Genomic DNA, 20,241 nt, shown 5'->3' on the forward strand with positions numbered 1-20,241 from the left:
TTTTCTCAATTATCCAGTACAATGTTTTGCCCACAGTAAGGGCTCAGTAAATACTTGCTGAACATAGTGACCAGGAAAGAGGTGAGAAGAGATGGGCCCTCTTAGCTGGATATCAAATATAATTGGAATTTACCTGGGAAGGAGAGTAGTTAGGAAGATGTAAACTGCATGTGGTGTACAAGTAAATAAGCGCAGGTGCCAACCCAGCAAATGATTAAACAGAAAACACTGGCACCAAAATAAACAAAAGCAAGATTTGCCAGTAATGGTGAAAATGGAACTTTTACATTGGACCATACTTTTTCCCACTCAATTCAGTTTGAGACACACCAACAGAGGCACTGTAAGACACTATGGCTGTCTTCCTTGATACTGAGACATCCTAGTTTCCAATAATTTATTATGGACCTGTTACCCATGAATCAATATAAACCTATTCATATTGAGGAAAAAGTTTCCACAAGTACAAACTTGAATTTCCTTTTATTTGTCCTAAAATGCTTACTTTCAAATTTGAAGGGACTTCAATTATTCCATGTAGTTTTCGATAACATTTTTGTATCTTTTCTGACCAGAGTCAAAATATCCATACAGTATTCATACTGCAGCACCCTCCACCCACCGTTTGGTCGCTTGAACTGCCCTTCTTTTGTTATTTTTCCACGTTCAGATCTTTCTTGAAGTGTAGTAAGCAGAACCTACTGGGTATTCCAGCTGCAGTTTGGTCTATCATTGTTGGAATGACTTCTGCTATGCCGTCGTCTTCCAGTCGATCTATTTCTAGATACGATCTTCTAAACTGTTATCAAATGACTGACTTCTTGATCTCCTTCTTTCATAACTTCAGCTTCTAGAACGTCTGCATCTGTCATAATCATCATAGTGTGAAGACTGTATTTCAATCTGCCATCCACAAATCCACTTTCTGTCTAAATTATGTAAAGCGTCTTCAGCATTGCAAACATCCTCAAGTTGAACATAAGCAAATCCTCTTGGACAGCGAGTGCAGAAATCAAGTGGAACATACACATCAACTATAGGACCATAGTGACCAAATTCACTCTGTAAATCTTAAGACCTGGTGTCGTCGGCCACATTTCTGATAAGCAGAGATGTGTTGGGGGAACACAAGTAGCGAGACATGGTGACGGCGTGTCTGTCAGTCAGGTGCACTAATGGGCTCAGCAAACTGACTGTGGCTCTGGCGGCCAAGCGTCAGACACACATAGCCCAGAAGGCTCTGCCACAGCCATCCACCTCTTTTCATGAGACTTCACTAACTCCACGCAAAGCCCATTTTTTCCTACTTTTAATTATCTATATGTCTGATTTTCTTTTTCTAAAATAAAATCAAATTATTTTGTAATAAGCAAAAAATATTGGCAATTGGTGTAAGCAAATGTCCGAAACAAGAAAGCCGATCAAGTAAAAGATGTTATTCATAGAAACCTATTGGCAGCAAATGTCCTTACTTTATGAAAGAACATGCCACTTACTACTAATTACATTAACAATACATTCTTACCATTTTTCTTATTAAAATAACATTAGAGGATCATAAACTCGTGTCCAGAATTGGTTCCTTCTGGTGGGTTCTTGGTCTTGTTGACTTCAAGAATGAAGGTGCGGACCCTCGCAGTGAGTGCTACAGTTTTTAAAGATGGGGTGTCCAGAGTTTGTTCCTTCAGATGTTCAGATGTGTCTGGAGTTTCCTCCTTCCAGTGGGTTTGTGGTCTCACTTGACTTCAGGAGTGAAGCCGCAGATCTTTGCAGTGAGTGTTACAGCTCATAAAGGTAGTGCAAACCCAAAGATGTGAGCAGCAGCAAGATTTACTGTGAAGAGCAAAAGAACAAAGCTTCCACAGAGTGGAAGGGTACCCAAGTGGGTTGCAGTTGCTGGCTGCAGTGGCCAGCCTTTTTTCCCTTATTTGGCCCCACCCACATCCTGCTGATTGGGTCTATTTTACAGAGCACTGATTGGTCCATTTTACAGAGCTTTGATTGGTCCGTTTTTACAGAGTGCCGATTGGTGCATTTACAAACCTTTAGTTAGACACAGAGCGCTGATTGGTGTGCTTACAATCCTTTAGCTAGACAGAAAAGTTCTCCAAGTCCCCACTCAACCCAGGAAGTCCAGCTGGCTTCACCTCTCAATCCCCTTCTCTAAACAGGACACCCCAACTGCTGTTGGGAATTGGGCGATGACTTCTCTAGCTACTTCCTGCTGGAAAGGAGTGAAGAAGGGGCCCTGTAGTTGTAGTGTCCTCCAGAGGGGAACTCTTTAGGTCAGTGAAAGGGCCAGGCAGGTTGGTCCAGGGGTCCTTGGTAGAAGTTGTTAGTTGAGCTCATTGGGGTAAGACCATCTGTAGCTTGATGGCCTCGATCCTAGAGGAAACAAATTTGACAAGGAAGTTAAAAATACAGGGCCAGAAGGCAAGCAATAGCAAGATGGCTGCCATGGGACCTAGAAAGGGGAGAAGCCATGTTGCCCAACTCCAGAGGTTGGTATAAGAGTTTGAAAGGTGTTGTCTGATGTCAGAAGCCTTTTCCTGTAAGTGCTGGGCAGCATCTTGTACTATCCCTGACTGGTTAGTGTAAAAACAACACCCTTCCCCTATGAAGGTGCAGAGTCCTCCTTTCTCAGCAGCGAGGAGGTCTAGGCATTGGTGGTTTTGGAGAGTTACTCTTTCCAAAGAGTCTATTTGGGGTTGTAGAGTAAGGATAGATATCATTGTTTCTTGCAAACTGTCTGAGAAATCCTTTGAGAGTGTGTGGTAGTAGGATAATGAAGTAGATAAACTGGCTATTCCAGTTCCTGTAGTAGTAACCATTCCTAACCCTATAAGTAGGGGTATTAGTTGCATGGCTCTGCACTGACAGACTTGAGCTTTGAGGGGTACTGATAGGGCCTGATTTCCTGGGGCAATGTTAATGTTGGGACTTAGAAAGACTAAGATGCAGGTGCCTGTCCAGTAGGTGGGGAGGCAGATATAGGTCGATGTTCCACATAAGAAGAATATGCCTTGATGGTAGACAGAACTGGTTGTGTATATTAAAAACGTGTGTGAGTTTGTTGTTTTCATTTTCCCCTACTCCTAGAGTACTTGCCAAGGCAGATCCAGTGAGCAGCTGGAAAGGGGTATTGGGAGCAAACTGAATGGCTCCCTATGTTCCATTTTCCCATTGGAGAAAAAAATCATTTTGTATCTACTAGGAATCATTTGAGAGAGTGATTGAAAGAAGGGATGAGAAGGCATTCACTAGTGGTGGGGGCGCTGCTGCAGGGAGTCCAGGGGTGAATGGTTATGCAGGGAGTATGTTTGTCATTACAAAACCTGGACTGTTTGTTAAGTAGGGAGGAGGTGATAATTTTGGGGGGCCCTGAGAAGTAGACAAACCATCTGAATGGAGCTGTTTGGGTGACTCAGAAGTTACTATGATCAGTTGGGGCTTGACGCTATAGGGTGTAATTACACTGATGGGGTAGCAGGTGCCCCAGGGGCAGGCCTGATAACAGGTTGCATTGGATGCATAAAGGGGCTTGGAAAGTTAAGATGGTATTCATAGTTACAGGGCTGCGTATGGGCTTTTCATTGCTTGTGTAATAGGTGAGGTTGGAAATGTAAGAACATAAAAGTTGGATTGCACATCCTGTTAGGGTATTCTTGGTCCTATCAGAGATGGGGAAGTTGGCTAATGATTGCATATTTAGAAGTCAGAAAGAGTCTTTTCCTTCATAACGAGGGTGGTAGGTTAATTTGGTAAAGACCCAATTTTTTGCTAGAATGGGAGTGGCAACATAAGCAGAGGTTGATAGAGAGATACAAAGCCAACAGTCATTTGCCAGCGAAGGATTGGACTGGTTTAACAGAGAGTGGGTTGAGAGTCTTGTAGAGGTAATTAGGAGCTAGTGGAAGGGGAGGGATGATTGTATGAGGTATCCAAGGAAGCAGGAGGAATAGATAGGCAAAGAATAAATAGGAAGGTAAAGAGGGTGCTCTGGAAGATGAGATCATTTTATTCAGGCTGAGTTAAAGATAGGAGTAAATTGTGGTCAGAAGGAAAGAAGATAGAAAGAAGGCTGATGTGATTAGGATTTTTGTCCTGGCAGGAGCTACAGTATATAGTCCTATTGCAAAGAGTATGGTTAGAATGCTGCTTAATAATATGATGAAATAGTAAAAGGATTCCATTAAAGGGGCAAGGAGAGATGTTAAAGATAAAGATTATGTAGGTTTTCCCTTATCTTTTTTAAGGAGGAAGGGGTGTGTCTTCAGTATCAGTGGTAGGAGCCTTTTTAGTTTGGGATGTTTCCTTCCGAAATAGGAGATGCAAGTCCTCCAGTGGTTCGCAGGTGTTTCGAGGCTGGTATGGCTGATCTTGGGACTCCTGAGCTGATGGTCCCACAGGTTCCTCAGGGGGTGTCCAAAATTTAACTCGGGTGTGGTGAATCCAGGATTCCACTCCTGCCACCTTAACTGCAGTGGGGATAGAGAGGATTACCGAGTATGGTCCTTTCCACAAAGAGTCCATAGATGGGGAGGTAGAGGCGAGAGATTTGACCAACACTAGATCTCCTGGTTGTATCCAGGCATCCATAGTCGGCAAAAGCTGGTGATTCCAAGGAACCCCCACAACTGTTTTAATGTCTTAGGGTGAGGATAAGCCAGTATAGGCTGTATTCATTCCTTGCTGAGGGCCCTGGCCCCTCTGGCTAAGATTAGGCCTAGATATTTGACCTGCTGTAGGCAAAGCTGGACCTTCGACCTAGACACCTTGTACCCTTGATTAGCTAGAAAGTTCAAGAGATCTAGAGTAACCTGCTGGCATGAGGCTTCTGAACTGGTAGCCAAAAGTAAATCATCCACATGCTGAAGGACCAGAGTGCCTGGACTTGAGAAGTGGCCTAGATTTCGGACCAGTGCCTGACCAAACAGATGAGGGCTATCCCTAAACCCTTGGGGCAAGACCGTCCGTGTAGGTTGGGACGTGTAGTCTGTGGGATCCTCAAAGGCAAAGAGAAACTGGGAGTCAGAGTGCAGGAGAATACAGAAAAAGGCATCCTTGAGGTCCAGAACAGTGAACCATTCTGCTTTCTCTAGTATTTGAGAGAGCAGGTTATAGGGGTTGGGTACAATTGGATATAGAGGAATTACTGCTTCATTGATGAGTCTAAGATCTTGCACTATTCTCCACCGACCATTTGGATTTTGTACTCCTAGAATTGGGGTGTTGCAGGGACTGCTGCATTTCCTTACTAAGCCTTGAGCTTTTAAATGTTTAACAATATCCTTTAATCCTTTAGGAGCTTCAGGCCTTAAGGGATATTGCCTTTGATAAGGAAAAGTGGTGGGATTTTTTAGCCTGATTTGGACTGGGCGGGCATTTTTCACCCTTCCAAATTGTCCTTCCAATGCCCAGACTTCAAGGTTTATTCCCTCCTCAAGTAGGGAACAACAAATGGGTAACTTGTTCCCCATATTCATGTAGATAATAGCTCCAGCCTTGGTTAATACATCCCTCCCTAATAAGGGTGTGGGACTTTCAGGCATAACAAGAAAGGCACGTGAAAAGAGCAAAGTCTCCCAATTACAACTGAGAAGGTGGCAGAAATACTTGGTTACAGGCTGTCCCAGGATTCCTCGGATGGTAACAGACCTTGAGGACAGTCGTCCAGGACAGGAGATTAACACCGAGAAGGCCACACCAGTGTCCAGGAGGAAGTCGATTTCCTGGCCCTCAATGGTTAAACGTACTCAGGGCTCAGTGAGGGTGATGACATGAGCTGGCGCTTGCCCCAGGCACCCTCAGTCCTGTTGTAGGATCATCTGGTTGAGGGCTTCTGGCCCAGAGAACCATTGCACTCTGGAGCAGTGCACCTTCCAGTGATTGCCTCGGCATAGTGGACGTGGACGAGGGGGTGGCTTGTTTCTCATTGGACAATTTGATAACGATCCCTACCGGGTGATTGGCCTGCTCCATTTTCTGTCCTCTCTGAACCACCAAGGTTTGTTTATCTGAAGGCCATGACTGAGGCTGCGGCCTTTCTCTGATCTTGCTTTTCCTTTTGGGCCTGTTCCTCTTGGTCCCTATTATAGAACACCAAGGTTGCCAGGCTTAATAATGCCTCCAGATTTTGTTCAGGGCCCAGGGCTCACTTTTGGAGCTTTCTCCTGATATCTGTGGCTGATTGGGTAATAAACTTATCTTTTAGGATCAATTGACCCTCAAGTGAGTCAGGTGACAGGGCAGTATATTTTCTTAAGGCCTCCCATAGCCGCTTGAGGAAGACAAAAGAATTCTCTTCCTTTCCCTGAGTTATGCTAGACATCATTGAATAATTCACAGGCTTTTTCTTAATTCTCCTTAGTCCTTCTAGGACACAGGTCAACAGATGTTTGCGACTCTAGTCCCCATGATCTGAGTTAAGGTCCCAGTGGGGATCCATACTGGAGATGGCTTGCTGACTGGAAGGGAATGTGTCCCTTTCCTCGGCTGTCATTCTATCATTTACTTGACTAAGATACCAGGTATCTCCAAACTCTCAGGCTGCAGCTAAAGCTGCATTCTTTTCATTAAAGGCCAGGGTTTGATATAACAATAGCATGACATCTCTCCAAGTGAGATCAAAGATTTGCCCTAGACCCTGTAGGACATCTGTGTACCTATCAGGATCGTCTGAAAACTCCCCCAGGTCTGCCTTGATCTGCTTTCAATCAGAGAGGGAAAAGGGGACATATATGCGGTTTGGATCAAATTCCCTCCCCCTACAGCTTGAAGGGGACAAAACGGATAGCCTCGGGGGTTTTGTGGTCCTTTGGAGATTTCTTTGCTTATTTCCTTCTGGGCGGGGAAGATTAGAGGAAGCTTATCATTAATAGGAAGGGGAGCTATAGGGAGGCTAGGATATGGGGGTAAGCTGAGAGGTCCTCCATGTGGGATGTAAATTGCAAGCTTTGCATAGTTGTGTATTCTCCTTCAATGAAAACAAAGTTTGGACATAAGGTATTTCACTCCATTTGCCTTCCCTGTTACAGAAAAGGTCAAGCTGCAGGACAGTATTGTAATTTATATTTCCCTCAGGTGGCCATTTTTCCCATCAGAGAGAGAATATTGGGGCCAGGCCATAGTGCAGAAAAAAAATGAGCCACCTCTTTTTCAGAGTTTGTGGGTCAAATTGATCCCAATGGCTTAGGATGCATTTCAAGGGGGAGCCTGTTGATGCCTGAGTGTTTCCCATCTGAAAGACAAAACTGCCTGAGGTTTTGGTTTGTTTGTTTCTCCCCATGCCCAAGAACCCACAACGGTCCCTGGATCCTGCTGATCAGAATAGTTGTGCTCACCAACGCAGCAGCAGAAACACCTCTTGCCCAAGAACCCGCAATGGTCCCTGGACCCTGCTGATCGGAATAGTTGCGCTCACCAACGCAGCAGCACAAGCACTAGTTTTCCTCCTAGACCACAAGGAGGACTGAGGAATGTCAGATTTAGTGGCCCTTACCAATGCATTCTCGAAAACCTGCACCCTTGCCTGTCCTCCTAGACCACAAAGAGAACCAAGAAAAATCGGATTTAGTGGCCCTTATGAAGCATTCTCGAAAACCTGTTAGAGTCCTAAGCATTCTTCTGTTAGTATTGGGACTTTACTCATGTCCTATAAAGATGTTATGCTCCAAAATTGAAGTGGAGGGCCATACCCTGAGGGAGGGAAGGGATCTCCAGAGTTGGAAGAGTGATGCCTTTTGTGCTCACTTATATGAATAGGAAGGAAACAATTTCTAAGCTCCCCATGTCCTAGCTTCAGGAATAGCTTTTGTTAGGTCTGCTTGTCTGAGGAGGGATCCTAAAATTCCAGGTAGTCCCCGTTAAGATGGGGCTTTTGGTAAAAATTATGTCTTTCTGATTGGTGAGCCTGGGTGCCTAAAGAAGGGAATACAGTCCTGAAGTTTATACTAGAAATCATTCTTATAGGAGAAACTAGAAAAGCACCAGAGACAAGGAGTGGTTTTTAGAAGCAGGACTAAACTCAGAGAAGAGAGGCGAGAAGAAGTTTGTCTGACAGGCATCAGGACCCAGGAGGCAAGGGTCAGGATAGATAGGATAAATGGACAAGTCTTGCTTGGGCGACATGACTCTGAGAGTTCTGCTAATGGTCGCAGGGACAACCAACTTACTGTCGGGACTCCAGAGCTGAATGGCTTTCCTCTCTGTCAACCCTCGGCTCAGCCCAGAAGTACAAGAAAAGCAGAAGCTGGTTCCAGGCAAACTAATGCTCCCAGCTCCGAAGAATCAGGGGTTGTTACAGAGCCCTTTCCCAGAAAGCCTGACACCAATGTCTTTAGTCCAGTGGCCGTGCTAGTTGTTTTTAGTTGGCCGACAGGTACCCGGTATTTTGCCCCCGAATTCTAAGGAAAAGTAGGACAGAATAGCAAGTGAAAGGGGTCTGATGGTGCTCACTGCTTAGCGATAGTTAATAGTCCCTTCATGGTTGGCAAAATGTGTCCAAAATTGGTTCCCGGTGGTTTCTTGGTCTCGCTGACTTCAAGAATGAAGCCGCAGACTCTCACAGTGAGTGTTACAGTTATTAAAGATACTGTGTCCAGAGTTTGTTCCTTCAGATGTTCAGATGTGTCTGCAGTTTATTCCTTCTGGTGGGTTTGTGGTCTCGCTTGACATCAGGAGTGAAGATGCAGACCTTCGCAGTGAGCGTTACAGCTCTTGAAGGTGGCACGTCTGGAGTAATTTGCTCCTCCCAGTGGGTTCATGGTCTCACTGACTTCAGGAATGAAGCTGTAGACTTTCACAGTGAGTGTTACAGCTCATAAAAGTAATGCGGACCCAAAGAGCTAGCAGCAACAAGATTTATTATGAAGAGTGAAAGAACAAGGCTTCCACAGTGTGGAAGGGGACCCAAGCAGGTTGTGGCTGCTGGCAGGGGTGGCCAGCTTTTTTTCCCTTATTTGGCCCCACCCACGTCCTGCTGATTGGTCCATTTTACAGAGTGCTGACAGGTCCATTTCACAGAGTGCTGATTGGTCCGTTTTTGCAGAGTGCTGATTGACGTGTTTACAAACCTTTAGCTAGACACAGAGTGCTGATTGGTGCATTTACAATCCTTTAGCTAGACAGAAATGTTCTCCAAGTCCCCTCTCCACCCAGGAAGTCCAGCTGGCTTCACCTCTCAAACTAGCACTATTTCATGTCCATTTTAAGTAAAATTTAGGTTACAATATTTAGTTTATCCCCAGTTTTTCATAGATGTTCTACATCTCTAGAATAAGGTAGAGAACAAAAAAGGTGTCAGGAATTTGTATTACCTTATTTCTGTACCCTAATTTTGAGCATTTGTGCTGATTAAATACAAAAAAAATACAGATTAAGTAAACCTAATAAATTCACTTGATTCAAAAATAATAATTGATTTTAATAGTTATCAGTGTTTTTATTATCATTATCATCACACCATCATAAGTAAGTGACAATAAAATATTAGAAATTATAAACAGATTATGTTGGTGGTAGATTATGTAGAATTCTTCCTGAGCATATCTTATAGTAGTATCTAGTCAATTTTTATAAAATGAGCAAAAGAAATAAGATGCAAGCCAGCAGGGAAAAAACTTTTGAAAAGTACCTCATCAAGTACCTGCCACAGAGATAACTGTGCTTTGACAATATCTTAAAGTTCCTCTCAAATTCTAGTACAAAAGTTTTTGTTGTTACAGAGCCTGAATTCAGTTACATCTTGGATATACACAATACTTTGTGATCTGTTTCTTTGTTTTTGTCATTCATCACTCCAAATGACACATATTTGGGGGTAAAATAGAAAGAATTTTAATTCACTATTCCAGAGATAAATTGTTCCCCCTTACTGAGTTTTCCACTTCTCAGTTCATAACTTTACAAACTAGAGCAGAACATTTTTGTCATGTCTATATTCTTCCCCAAAAATGTATAGAATTGTGCTATCAATATGGTAGCTGTAGTTTCAAATTAAATAAAATTAAAATTTCAGTTTAGCAATTGCACTAGCCAGATTTCCAGTGCTCAATAGCCAACTATAGCTAGTGGCTATCATAATTGGGGGAGCATTTTTATAGCGAGTTCTATTGGATAGTGCTGAATCATATATCAAATGCTGTCCAGTTACTTGTTAAAAGCTAATTTAAAGCTAAGATTTTAATAACAGTGCAGTTTTGCCATAACCTTTAATATTTGGCTTACAAGGTAGCTGATGTAATTTAAGGTAGAATTAAATGCAACTTGTTGCTAAAATATTCCACTCTGTTGCCACACTCTAGAAGTTATCTACAAATATACTCGCAAACAGGCTGCTGTACTGGGTAACCACGGTTTGAATTAGCCATGCCGCATTATTTATTGCTGTGTAAGGAATCATTCCAAAATTTAATAGTATGAAAAGGCAATAGTCATTAATTATCTCCTATGATCTCTATAGGCCAAGAATTCAGAAGCATCTAAATTGAGCAGTTCTGGCTCAGAATCTCTCATGAGGTTGCAGTCAGATGCCAGCTGGGGTTTAGCCATCTGAAGACTCAGTGGCGCTGGATGATCCATTTCTAAGGTGGCTCTCACAAATGGCAAATTGTCTTCTCTCCATGGGACTTATTGAGTGTTTTCACAACATGGCTAGCTTCTGGAAGAGCTAGCAATCCCAAATACTAAAGCAAAAGCTGTTGTACCTTCTATGACCTAGCTTTGGATGTCTTATACCATCACTTCTACCATATTCTATTAGTCACAAAGGTCAGCCCCAAGTGATTCATTGTGGCGAGAGGCACACAAGGACATGAGTATCAGGGCACAATTGTCAATGGAGGCCATCTTGGAGGCCAACTACTACCCTACACTCAGCCCACAGTGTTTCTTGCTAGAGTATAGGGGTTAAGCACAAAAAGTGAAAAACATTACCAAGGAATTTAGTCACACTGTCTTCTGTCTGAACATAGATTTGTCTAGTGATTCCCCAAAGGAAGCTCCATGTTTCATTCACCTTTTGAGCTTTCCTCAAATGATCAAGATACCAGAACACTTCCTACTCACCAGCCTTCCCCATAAGCAACACATTTACCACCTAAGGGCAGGAAACTTTACAAAATCGGACCATTAATTGTTTTGACCTGGCCGGGCGCGGTGGCTCAAGCCTGTAATCCCAGCACTTTCGGAGGCCGAGGCGGGCGGATCACGAGGTCAGGAGATCCAGACCATCCTGGCTAACATGGTGAAACCCCGTCTCTACTAAAAATACGAAAAAAACTAGCCGGGCGTGGTGGCGGGCGCCTGTAGTCCCAGCTACTCGGAGGCTGAGGCAGGAGAATGGCCTGAACCTGGGAGGCGGAGCTTGCAGTGAGCCGAGATCGCGCCACTGCACTCCAGCCTGGGTGACACAGCGTGAGACTCCGTCTCAAAAAAAAAAAAAAAAAAAAATTGTTTTGACCTTAGCTGCAAAATGGAATGTCTCGGAGGTCTTTTTAAAAAAATTACTGATACCTAGGTTTCACCAGAGATTATAATATAATTTGTCTGCATGCAATCCAAGAATTAGAAAGCTGAAAAAGCTCCCCAGGTGATTCCAATGTTCAGTGACAATTGAGAACCACCAGTTAGAGGAAGACCCTTCTGAATGTTCTCTTCTGTGATTCCTCTCCTTCTTTAAGTGCTTCATCATACTTTGTAACCCTTAGTTTCCAAATTCTGGACCTTGTTTTTCAACAAAATTCCTGAGAAAACTCTTGACTTCCCACAAAATTTGGAGAATACCTTGGTCCCTTTCAGCATCTAATTACCTCCATTAACCCAGGATGCAACTCATCCTTACAGAATCCCAAGGGGCAAAAGCTGGTTCTGGCTTTAAGACCAGAGAAGAAAGTAGAATGTTTGAATCCACTTCAGGCCTTGAATGCAGGATGCTGTAAATAATTTTCTCACTATTTACCTAAGAAATAACCACACCTTGTCAGAGGGAAAATTAATATTTACCTGAAACAACACAGTCCTATTTAACATAAGAAAACAAGTTCCTCCTGTTAACGAGACCTTAACCCTGCTCCTTGTGAAATAATAAATAAATCACTTCAAGATGATGATGTTAAGGCATATCTGATCCTTTCAAGACCTGGCTTATTTTGCAAGAGAAACAACAGTAGTAGAAGACGACTTCTATTTTAGTCATCTGGACTAGCGCTAGCAGTTCTATCTATGTGGTTTCAAACCTTCATAATCTTTGCTCTTATAAACAGAAGAGAGGTGTCTCACTTTATTACACCATCTCATCAAACAGAGACACTCCATATGTCTATCTTCATAGGTATTTATGGAAAAAAAAAGGTCTAGCTATCAGCTATTCTCACAATTTTAGCTTGTGTATGAATTACCTGGGATCTTGTGAAAATGCAAATTCTGAGTCATGAGTGGAATCAAATTCTAAATTTTTAACAAGCTCTGGGAGACATCACGTTGCCAGTTCACAGACCACACTCAAGTATCAAGGATCTAGATATTATAGATAAATAAGAATAATGACTACAAAGCACTTTTCATCTCTTCCCTTTGATCTCATGCTTGTCCACAGAATTAAAATGGTTTTATCTCATTCTTCCTCCCACTTTTTTATTCACAAAATCTATAATATTTAGAGAATTCTATTACTCTTATACTTTTCATTTCATCTTTTTTCTGTTATGGCAAAACGTCTTCTGAACTTCTTTGTGTTATAAGAGTACAGATGAGTTCGTGAAAGAAAGACTGATAGGAAACAAATCCAAGATCCCACAAAAAGGAATTAAATCTTTTTTACCAAAAAGACTAAATATTTCACAAATATGTGTTCTTCTAGAATTGCTATCACAAAACATACAGAATATAATACTTACAAAATGACTCATGCCTGGGAATATCATGGTTACATGTTAGTCGGTAGTTTACTGGTTGTATTGTTTTGTTTTATTTTAGTAGCCAACCTATTATTCAGGTCTTTAGGATATAGGAAAAAAAATATGTCATTAGAAACATAGTACCTCTTAGCTTTGGGGTGAGGAATCTATATGTAGTCTAATTAGCTATAGGAGATAGAAATTATATTCATTGTTCTAATATTTCTTTGAAGCATCCTTTGTCATTATGATCCTTGGCCATTCCAGTGTATTATCTTCAATGATAAAACCAACTAAAGTATCTTCTTGACCTTCTTTGTACATTAATACCAGTTCAAGAAATTACTGAAATGTTTTCAATAGTAAATTATTGAGTTAATCACAAGACAGTGAATAAAATTTATACGTTTCTTTTGTCTTTTATAAGTATAAAGGAAAAGTCTACTGAAAGAAAGAGCAGAACAAAATATTGAAAACAACTGAAAAGACACAAAATATGTCTTCGTAATCTTGGCTACTTACTACAACCAGGTTAAGCTTTTTAAAAATCCACTTTTATTCCAAACTTATTTTAAGTATAAAAAGGCACCGAGCAAACATGACTCAGTATTTAACAAATTATATCATTCTTAGCACTGTTAGGTTAAAGTCACTCCAAAGCATTTCCAATTAAAGTTTCTATAATTGATTCATATTTGAGCACATAGAGAAAACTTTACCCCCAAATTGCTCTAAAAGTAGTTCGCTACACAATGTATCACCCTGGAGAAAAAAAAAAGTGACTGTTTCTTTTGCCTCCATGGTATCAGGCAGTCTAATCCTACAATATTTCCAAACCTCACCCATCCCAGAATAAATAAATGTATGAGATGACATTGCAAATTGGACGCCCAATGTTCACAAAAGCTGACTCTTTCATAAGAGTCACCCTTACCACAATCTTTACCTTGGAAATTACATCTGAAGTGGCTGGATCAATCCGTTCAAGCAGCATATGTTGAAATTTTAGTCTAACTCCATGGTAACTATAGCAATGTTTATTTCATTACAAACTACAATAATCAACATAAAGAACTTTGGACATAAATATTTGGTAACAATAGTGAAATTTCCTAAATCTGGTGACTATTGTTCTGCTGGCTCCCGGAAGGCCATGAAGAAATACAAAGAACAGGTAACGACATCCTCAGTTAGACTCCAGAATTGAAAAATGACTTAATAAGATTCTTCCCATTTGCCTAGAAGTTAGAAGATATGGACTCTTGTCCCACTTTCTCACTGACCATTCTTTTGAATTTGAGCAACACAATCAACATAAATGAGCCTTAGTAAATGTACTTATGAAATAACAAATGGTTGGTTTCAATATATCTGAAGTCCTCTACATCAAGAAAAATATAAATTGTTTAATTGCATTTTTTTTTTTTTTTTTTTTTTTTGATGGAGTCTCACTCCATCATCCAGGCTGGAGTGCAGTGGTGCGATCCTGGCTCACCGCAAGCTTCACTTCCCAGGTTCACACCATTCTCCTGCCTCAGTCTCCTGAGTAGCTGGGACTACGGGTGCCTACCACCATGCCTGGCTAATTTTTTGTATTTTTTTAGTAGAGACGGGGTTTCACCATGTTAGCCAGGATGGTCTCGATCTCCTGACCTCGTGATCCGCCTGCCTCCGCCTCCCAAAGTGCTGGGATTACAGGTGTGAGCCACCGCACCCGGCCATTTAGTTGTATTTTTAAAGCAAAATTATATTGTGTGCCTTACCCATTTCCCCTTCTCCAACGATCTCATTCTTGATCTGAAGCTTTTTGGAAAATTTCAACAACTGAATTATTAATTATACTCCTGGCCTTTTCCAGACAAGGGAATATACAATAGCCTACAAATGTGGTAAACAAATTATTAGTCAACAAATACTTACTGAGAAACTACTAGAGACAAAGTACTGTATAAAACTGATTAGTATTAGAGCCTCACTGGAACCAACTATGGGGCATAACTGGTAATATTATTAAACAGTGAAGCTCCCAGGTAATGGATTAGAATAGAGATATACACCTTAAAGAGGCAGGAGACTCTCCATCTAAGCCTGGATAGTACCCAGAGGGACAATGTTAGCATACTTGAGAAAGAAATGCATTTGACAGCAACAGCATTGGCCAGACTTAGAAGCACAGAGATATAACCTTGAGAACCTGTCTCTAGCACAATTTAGATCCACTAGTACCCCTTTTGAAGAGTCCTCAAGGATAAAAGAGCTATAACTATCAGGATAACTTGTAACTAGAATTTAGTTCTTCCAACTAATTCCACTTTCATGGTATCCATGCCCACTAAACTACCCTCTGATTCTAATTTGACATCCCACATATCTGTCACTGTTAAGCATGGAAAATATAATCCCCCTAGAATAAAAATAATAGATTTTTCTGACTGGGATTAGCAGTCCTTGGTGCACTGATAAATCTGTATTCTGAGCTTCTTGAAATGTTGGCAGGAAGAAGGGGCTGTCTATAATGAACTCCTTATAATAATGCCAGACTTTCCCAAGAAAATCACACATCATAACTGGGCTTCTTTCCCCTCAAACTTCAACACGTCTATTTATTCTTTATCTCTGTTGGCTCTTATTTCTTCTTATTCTTATCCTCTTCCATCTCCTTCAATTTGCCCCAATAAAGATAATGAACTGACGTGGGCTTGGGTTTTAAAAATATTTGGGATTAGATAGATGTTCGAAGAAGGCGTTTCAAAGAGAGGGGCAATTAAATTGGGTTGGCGGATTAAGTAGACCAGCCCCAGCCAGTTTAAGGAGTGATGCTAAGTGAGGTGAGACTAGAAGCTTAAGCCATGTCCAGATCATAAGGATTTCCAAATGGCATTAAGGAATCTGGCCCCAGGCAGTTGACTATGAGAGTTCTTAGGATTTCTTGAAAAATAATGACATAGACAAAAGTTGAATTTTAGGAAGATTATGTATATTAAAGACAACCATACATGAAGCAGTATGTGTGTAGTATTAACTATAAACTATACTTAACACAAAAGTACATAGGTCAGTACTTTGAACTTCAATCAAGGAGATTACACATTCTCCTTTAGTGAATGGAGGTAAGGAACTTGTAGAAAATGACTAATGTTTACTCACAAGGAGACAACTTTAAGGAGCTGGAGGGATGTGGGTATGTCCATGAGTAATGGAAGGAGGAAAGAAAAGAAAGAATAGAGATTTCTCTAATTCATCCAGTACCTTTCCTCAGGGGTAGAGTTGGCTTTCAAATGACCAGCAAGTCAACGTTGGCAGCAACTCAGCCACCAGAGCAATATCCAGGAAGCCACTGGAATCACAGAGCATTTTGAAACACATGTGTCTGGATTTCAGTGTTATTCCTGAATAAATTTGTAGTCTTCCCTCAACACCTTCTATGAGAAATGGAAACTCTGGAGACACAAGGCAAGGAGGGACAACTGGACACACCAGCTGAATCATAACATCCGGTGAAGACTTCTCTGCTATCACAGAATCTGAGAGATGGCTAATACTCAGACCAGCTCCTAAGAGTAACTTTTCTACAGGAGGGTGAAACGACCTCAGGATTTCAGCTCAGGAGAAATATGTCTGTATGAGTAGGAGAGAGATGGAGTTGTGTGTAAGCATATGTGTGCGGTTTTCGAAGCAGGGGACAAACACAAAATCACATAGCATCCTGGTCTGATGGGTTTCCCTGACTTGGATGTTTCAGTGATGCAGTTTGGCCCTAGAGCCTTCATCTGAGCTAAAGTTCCCTCCCTCCCTCCCTTTTTACTTCAGCTCAGTGTTTTGCTTGAATCTGAGTCATAAGCTCCTTAAGCTGGCAGGAAGCGGATAGTTGGGCTGGCAGCTTGCTCTCCCCCAAGCAGAGGGAGTGTCTTGGCTGACACCTAAGCAACCTTTTCCATCCCCAGACTCTGTAACAGAACCAATGAGCATTAGAAGAATGGAAGGTTGGGCTATACTCTCAGAGTAGAAGAGAAAAACCATCCTATAGAAATCCAAAAGCTCAAGCTATGGTTTTTTAAAAAATGGCTTATGGAATTTCCTCAGCCACTCGTGAAGTCCTTACAATATTTTGTGTTTATCCCACAAAGCTTGTCTATATACACTCTTAATCTAGTTCCCACCCCAGCTCTACAGGTCTTTATTCTCCATCCAGTTTCTGAATGATTTCCCCCCCACTTATAAACTCCATCCTTCCCTCTACTTCTCCTAAACCACAGCCCCTCTAACAGTTAAGTTCATACTCTCAAAGTTTGCCCTGTAGGGACTTAGAACAGAAAACTACCAAGTATGACACCTTGGCATGCTGAGTACTTTGAAATGGCGGAGATAGAAAAGGCCTCTGCAACAAGGTCTCTCCAACCTTTTCCCTCTTCCTTCTCTCGCCTAAGACATGTCATAGAAACCAGATTCCTCTCCCAAAGGTGGGTCATAGAAATTAGAACTCCTCTACCTCAAAGCAAACCATAAAACTTAGAAAGGCCACTCTCTGACTTACCTCCCCTGAAAGTAGGCCATAAGACCTTCATTCCAGAGGGTCCTACCCCATATCCAGGGGGAAATAATGCTACGCAGAGAGAAGAATTGCTCTGGAGGAATCTGAACAAATAGGTCTTGCTACGGTATCCTCTTTCCTCAAGTTTATTACCATTAGATCATACCTGTTTTGTCCAATCGTGTTTCTCCACAACTATCCACTTCTTTCATTAGACTTAGCATAATAACACACAGCTTTCTCTGGGTCTTCAGCTTTTCATTTCTGAAGGCTCCTATGTCATGTATAACTTTGTTAAATAAATATGTGATGTGTTGCTCTTGCTAACTGGTCTCTTGTTATAGGAGTGTTAATCATGACTCTTGTGATGGATGAGGGAAAGGTACTTTTTTTAATCCTTTCAGGCCCCATTCATGGGCAAAATAATAAGCTGCAATCTGAAGGAATTAAGGAAAGGCCTCTCTCCTGCCCAGTTCCAGAATTCCCGCTTTACTGCATGATGAAGAGTACAGATTTGATCAGAGAGGAAGGAAACACTGAGACATTATCACTCACAGATACTCCAACTCCCATCAGTTGTCAAATTAACTTCAACAAAGATCAAGCGCACAAGCAAAGAAGGAACCAGATTTTGGGGAAGCAGAAAAACTAGGAGAGAAAAGTCTGGCATATGAAGCTTATCATACTTAATGATTACTGCAATGTGGGTGACCTTGGAAGCTGTAGTTCAGGAAAAGGGAGGGTGGGGGTCTGAACACCTGGATGGAGAGAATCTGCCAAAAGAGCCAAGGGGTGTTGAAAAGTCATGGCAGAATGTTGGCAGCGATCCTTACCTCCTTCATAGTTTTTCCTTCCACCAATCTGGTTCCTTAACTTTAGGACTGAGACTTGGCAGGCTTTTTGCATGCAGACCCCAATAGAAAGTCTGTCTCACCCAAGACAATTCTAACACTCTGTATGCCCCTTTCCCAACTCCTTCTGACTCCCTTACAACCTCCCACCATCATATGCCTTTCCCTGGCCCTCATCCTAGCCTACTCAGACCTCACTTCTAACATGGGGTAAGACTTCAAGCCCAGGGCCCCTGGCCTTTTTTCTACCTGATGATTCTCTGCTTCTTCCTGTCTACACCATCACCTGATACCTTCTGATTGCTCAGACCAGGGCTCTACTGTCAATCAAGTCGTTGACCTCCAGAAGGCAGTCTTCAGTCTTTGGCTTTCCAATTTAAGGAAAGTAAAAACAAAACAGAACCAAAAAAATCCCTAAAATATTTGAAACAGGTTCTGTTTGGAAAGTTAAAGCTGGTGAATGCTGAATGTGTAAAATAACGTCCCTCACTGTCCTAGAGAGAACTTTGCAAAGCAGCTATCGTTCCTATATTAGAAATATATGCAGTTTTGTTATGAATTGAGCTCTTTCTTTTTACAGACACTGGCTCTTTGTTTATTTCAGATATGAGCAGCTACACAGCTGCTCCCCCGTTCAATATTTGCAGCATATTAGTTATGAGAGATAACATTGAATTATTAATATAAATAATGTGTTAATACTGACCCACCTGTATGTGAAAAGAGTCTTGGAAAATAGTTTCTATGCTTATTTAAAAATGATATTCAGAATGAGATTTTCACAGGGGAGAAGAGGACACATTCATAAGCACCAGGTTCAAGAAAGTCCATCTCTTTTTTTCAAATTTGTTCAGATGAGATGTGCTCTTCAGTCTTTCCCCACATGTCCATTCTGAACATTTGAATGCCAATCTCCTTGCAGACAGATTGATCTTAAAGGAACTCAACCAAACTAAGTTTTGTGGCTTGGTGTTGGGGCATTGCAGACCTTATCTGACAGTCTGGGTTTAGAAATATAAGGAATAGAAGCAATCAATCAGAGAGCAAGAAACTTAATAACAAAGTCTAGTAGGAAACAGAAGTGATTGCAGGAAAACTTCATTCGTTCAAAGAGTTGAAGAAAGACTAAAATGATGAAATGTGACTTACAGAGGAAAGAGTTACATGAGAATCTAAATTCTTACAATAATTCTGTCTCTAATGAGACATGTCACCTCAAGCAGAACTGTTTATTTCTAAAGTCTCATAATATAATATCCCATGGATGATGTACTGTTCTATGTTCTTTTCTGAGTTCAGCCTCAGAGAGGTGATGCAGTCAAAGGGACATCGTTTATACAAAAATAAGACTCCTCAAAATAAATTCTTTATTTGCATTTTTGTGAAATTCTTGAAGAGAACAGAGAATCTCCAGTAATACTTTTTTAAAAATCCTCTTTACTTTTATCCACTGAAAGACATAGAAGAGACTTCCAAGATACTTTCTTCAAAACAGCAAAAGAATATTTCCCTCTAAACCTCCTGCCTTCCAAAAATTGACTCCTACTTTTGGCTCTTCACCACTTCACCACTTTATTATGACAATTGGTTGGCTGCTTTTTGCTAATCCTTTCCCCTTCTCCTCTCACCTCTCAGATCCCATCCTTTTATGGTCTTGCTCTGGTTCTCCATCGCAAATGCCAGAAGGACTGGGCAGACCCTCCTTAGGTGACAGAACCGAAGGGGGCCAGAGTCCTATTTGTCCTGCAGTGGATGTGAGAGAGTGAACATGCATAGAGCAATGCTTTGTATTGGCATGCCAGACCTCCATTGCTTCCAATAGGGATGGCACCATGTATGAGAGGCTGAAGAAAAGACCGAGTCAGAAATTGAGACATAGAGTTTACTAGGGGAACTTCCATACAGAGACAGTCCAGTGGCAATTGCTGGACAAGAGAACTGCTATCATTTGTAAAAAGCATGC

At 41.5% G+C, this 20,241-nt stretch overlaps 1 pseudogene; it reads right to left on the minus strand.

Annotated features, from left to right (window-relative positions):
• Positions 1-666: 666 nt before the first annotated feature.
• LOC112633341 lies at positions 667-1,143 on the minus strand (annotated as a pseudogene).
• Between the last annotated feature and the right edge of the window lie 19,098 nt (positions 1,144-20,241).

The sequence above is a fragment of the Theropithecus gelada genome, chromosome 10 (genome assembly GCF_003255815.1).
Source record: "Theropithecus gelada isolate Dixy chromosome 10, Tgel_1.0, whole genome shotgun sequence".
Classification (NCBI taxonomy): Eukaryota; Metazoa; Chordata; class Mammalia; order Primates; family Cercopithecidae; genus Theropithecus; species Theropithecus gelada.